The sequence below is a fragment of the Sinocyclocheilus anshuiensis genome, unplaced genomic scaffold, assembly GCF_001515605.1.
Source record: "Sinocyclocheilus anshuiensis isolate Anshui unplaced genomic scaffold, SAMN03320099.WGS_v1.1 scaffold106, whole genome shotgun sequence".
NCBI lineage: Eukaryota > Metazoa > Chordata > Actinopteri > Cypriniformes > Cyprinidae > Sinocyclocheilus > Sinocyclocheilus anshuiensis.
The window spans coordinates 1,254,556-1,259,472 of NW_015542347.1; the positions used below are offsets into that span (position 1 = coordinate 1,254,556).

At 34.5% G+C, this 4,917-nt stretch overlaps 1 protein-coding gene and 1 long non-coding RNA gene across 2 annotated transcripts in view; one reads left to right on the plus strand and one right to left on the minus strand.

Annotated features, from left to right (window-relative positions):
* Positions 1-4,917, minus strand: part of fam49bb (family with sequence similarity 49 member Bb) — a 75,704-nt gene that overhangs the window by 23,761 nt on the left and 47,026 nt on the right. The window lies entirely within an intron of this gene.
* LOC107691433 (uncharacterized) lies at positions 1,943-2,622 on the plus strand. The gene is made up of 3 exons (XR_001634538.1): positions 1,943-2,018; positions 2,174-2,248; positions 2,497-2,622. It is a non-coding gene; the product is annotated as an uncharacterized LOC107691433 (long non-coding RNA).

Genomic DNA, 4,917 nt, shown 5'->3' on the forward strand with positions numbered 1-4,917 from the left:
AATAAATCCTTTTGTGGGAGACTTTGAGCTTTGTAACTCTGCAGATCTTATACATGCACAAATAGCTACATAACACAGTAAAGAAAAGGAAAAATAGAAATCACATCACATGACCCCTTTAAGCGAGAGAACTCGGCATTCGCACACTGACTGAGAGGCGTGTTATTCTGTGAGCGCGCTTTCGGTCTGTGAGCGCAGAAACCCGTCGGCTTTCAAGTACTGGACAACACTTAAAAACACATGCAAATACTGAATATCAATTTTGTGATACTGATAGTGACATTTCCGTCAACTGTCCGTGGACTCGGACATATTTTCCAAGTCAAGTCCGAGTAAAAATGCATCAGAGTCCGTGACAAATCCGAGTCCTTTAAAAAATTGTACTCGAGTCCGAGTAAGTTACACTGGAAAAATGGCAATGGGGAGGTTGTTGAATTTTTAAATATGCATTTCGCATTTCTTACATGATTAATTTATGCTTCTCATCTAAACATATTTTAATCATGTACCATGTATTTATTCTGTAAGGATGTTCAACCATATAGAATTAATCATGTTGAAGCTAAATTAAGTAGTTATGTTTTCTTCAGAAACCCCGCCCCTTTTCGAAAGAAACCAATTCGCGCCCATCGCCATTTTGTCTCTCGCTGTGGACGGGATCTGAGCGCTACACTGAGGTAAATAAAACTTTAAAATAAAATTCAGTTTAGAGTAGCCATTCAGTATTTGAATGTGCACATTTTCGCTCAGGTTTTATGTATTTGTCATATCAAACAACATTGTTTTAAAAGTTACGTTTGTGCTAATGCTCACGGTAGCTAACGTTAACACTAGCTTTAGCTGCGTCTGAAAATGTAATTATAGTTTGTGTGTTCCAGATGTGTGTAATCTTTTTCTTTGTATGTCGACTAGTTTAAAATTTGCGTCAGTATGACAAACTGAACCGTGTCTACGCCGGTCGTTACCGTTGTCGTGCTGCAACAGCTTGAAGCGGTCTACAATAGTGATGTCCGGTTCGCGAACGAATCGTTCGATTTAACCGGTTCTTCTTAGTGAACCGGTTGAACTAAATACCTGTACTGTAATTAATTATAGTTTACAATGACACATTCACAAATTGAGTTTGTAATAAATAGAACATGAACACGACAGGAGTAAAGCAGCTGATGATATTGAACGTGCGTGCAGCGTGCCGGTTAGAGCGTTTCTCGTTCTCGAGTCAAGAACCGGTTGCATCGGTTTTCGGATCACCAGTATACTGAACCGAGAACCATTTCTTTCGGACACATCCGATTTGAGAACCGATGAGCTGATGATACTGCGCATGCGTGTAATTTTTCAAGAGGACGAAAAGCATGCTATCCAAGATGATGCGAGTTCAAAGACGGATATCGTGTGATTCACACGTGTTGTGTTCCTAATAAACTGGATGTTATTTAAGTAGTTGCTTTTTATGACAACTTACAATGAATAAGACTTTTTTACAGTTGTATTTTAATGCACTTTTTAGTAATATGACAGCAATCACATAATTTAGAGAGTATATTCACACATAATATATACACATAAAAACATGATATCAGGCTTATGGAAAATTTAACATTTTGAAAGAGAACTATTGCTTAAACCAATGAGCATCAATAATCAATCAATAATCATAACCAATAATCAGTTTTATTATTAAAAATCCAGTATAATGCTTGTTGTTTAAAAGAAAATTAACATTTTAATATGTGTTCTGTTTAGATGTCTGGTTTCTCCTGTCCTGTGAAGACCCCTTATTCTGCTGGACTGTTTTTTTGGAATGCTGACATGTATACATCTCTGATGACTACTTTGAATGATATGTGTCTTAATATAATTTGATGAGCATAATCCAATAGTCTTAATTCAAATAATTATTAACGGTTTTAAAACTGATGCATACTTTTGATATTTTACAGAGATCTGATATTTCACCAGACAAGTGCACTTACTGACATCCACTTCACTGTCAGTCCAAAGCCTCTACATTAATGGTATTTATGAAACTATACTGTAATCTGTATGTTTAGTTGATCTGTTTAAATCACATGTTTGCTACTTTTAAAATCTTTGTCTGACAATGTTGCAAATGTTAATATTAATCTATTATTTTTCTCTCCCTGTCCATTGAATGTGTCAGTGTATTAAGGGTGCACAGTAGCAGTTGCAGTTAGATTGGAGTTACCGAAACATCCACACTTTGGACATTTCTGCCATTATCCATGTACGTATTCAAAGTGTGCAATATAATTTTACAGTTTGTTGTAGGAAGACACTATTGGATTTCTTGGCCTACCATTCGCAATCCTAGAACTGATGTCTAACAGTTATCTGTAATCAGTCTTTGTTGACCATGACTGGTTCTTATTATATTCAAGTTTACATTTCTCAGGATACAGACATTACTAAATTATTGAAATTAAGTTTGATATTTCCGTACTGAATCTCATTTTTTAACTGTGCATTCTCCAGGCTGCAGATGAAGCCCTCATCCCAGAATGCATTGAGGAGACAATGCCCATGATAGACCAGGGGACATCAGGATCGTCAATGAGGGCCAGATAATCTTACAGTTATTTGGATAACTTGGCATTAGCTACTGCAGAATTCAACTGCCCATTTAACTGAAAGGGAACATTCACCCAAAAATGAACATTCTGGTATCATTTACTCACCCTCAAGTTGTTCCAAACCTGTATAAATTTGTTTGTTCTGCTGAACACAAAGGAAGGTATTTTGAAGGATGTTTGAGTCAGCAGAACAAATAAATTTATACAGGTTTAGAACAACTTGAGGGTGAGTAAATTATACCAGAATTTTCATTTTTGGGTGATTGATCCCTTGAAGTATTTCTTTGAGGTGTATAATGGTGGAGCTTTAAAATCAGCACACTTTCAAAGAAAGTCCTTCCTAAAAAATGTAGAAATGTTTTTTGAAGTACATTAGTTATGCTCTTATTGTTCTTATTGTGTAACATTGTATTATGTAAAGCAATTTTTGGGGGGCATGGGTTGAGGGGAATGAAAAAAATGCAGTATTTCTTTCCAAGAAATGTTTTTGCTTATTGCCTTACTTAAAAGTCTACAATATTAGGGTGCTAAAATGCTTTTATTTATTTAAAAAGTAGTACTTATAGTTTACCAAAGCTTTTTTTATTCTGTTATTAATTTTATCTGGATTTATCGTACATTTTATCATAGTTCTATTTAATTTATTAAAACACCACTGCCTATAGTGGATAAAGCTTTTATTTAAACAAAAACCATGTTAAATCAACAGGAGGTATGGCATAAAAACAACAAAAAAAATCATGTTCATTTGACAAACAAAAGTTAAGTAACATAAACTAAAGCTTTTATTTAAACAAAAATCATGTTGAATCAACAGGAGGTACATAGCACAAAAAGCATAAAAACAACAAAAAAAATCATGTTCATTTGACAAACAAAAGTTAAGTAACATAAACAGAGATAAATTATGTTGAGAGAACATAAAAATAAGTGCAACCGATGTACATATTTTTTTATGTTAATCCAACAGGTTTTTTTTTCAGTGTATCCCAACTCTAACTTTCACCTAGTACAAAAGATAAAAGAGGAGAGTAAACAAGAGGGAAAGGGTCAATCTAGGCCATAACAACAGCAGCGTGCTGTGCATTCCTGTGCCTCTGGTGGGAAGAGTGATGAGTGTAAGAACACACACATAAGCATACAGGCGGCTAGATGTAGGTCACAGACATGAGTGTATGTGTGTGTGAATGGGTGTTATATAATCTAGCTGCAGATCTAGACAGCATGAGACAAACAGTCACTCCTATAGTATATACACATACATGTGCAGGTGCACATAAATGTAAAAATCAAAGTATAAAAATAACATTGTTTTTTTTTTTTTGAGTCAACAAGGGATATTGGCAGTTGGTTTATTTAATTGGTTAGTATGTGAGGAGTCATACACAGTCAATCAATCAATACAGTGAAGTGCAATACAATGACCAAAGACAAGATGAAAGATTTTACAATAACTATATATAAAAAAGTAATATTCTTGTGATATACTGAGTTCTAAAGTTTTTTGCCTATTCCATGCTTTCATTACAATAATGTCCGAGTCAGCTTACTTTTATTAAATTATTTTTTTTTTGAGTCAACAAGGGATATTGGCAGTTGGTTTATGTAATTGGTTAGTATGTGAGGAGTCATACACAGTACATTTTCTTAACCAACATCCAAGATTTTAGGTTAAGCATATAAGGGAAAACTCACAATTTCATTTTTAAAAATGTAATTTCATTAAAAAAGACAAGACCAAAGATTTGACAATAATTATATATAAAAAAAGTTATATTGTTGTGATATACTGAGTTCTAAAGCTTTTTGCCTATTCCATGCTTTCATTACAATAATGTCAGTTATTGTTATCAGAGTCAGCTTACTTTTATTTAATTTATTAACTACTATATTAAAACATAAACAATTCAAATTAATATTATTATGTAATTAACACTGATAATAATTTGATTAATTAAATGGCATGTCATGTAATTAATTTAATTATTAAAGGGGTCATATGATGCGATTTCAATTTTTCCTTTCTCTTTGGAGTGTTACAAGCTCTTGGTGACCGCTCACTCTAGCCCCCGGCCACCGCTCACTCTAGCCCCCGGCCTCCGCTCACTCTAGGCCGCCGTGTGTGACGCTGTGTTTCGTTGTGAAAGCAAAACTACTTTGTTTGGCCTTCCAAAAGAGGACACGACTAGAAATCAGTGGTTAAGTTGTATTTACAACACTGTTCCTGAACAGTTTAACCCAAATATTCCGATGTGTGCAGCGTATTTTAAGGAGGACTGTTTCCTGATCCTGGTAGAGTAGACTACAATGCCGGCTGTTCTGA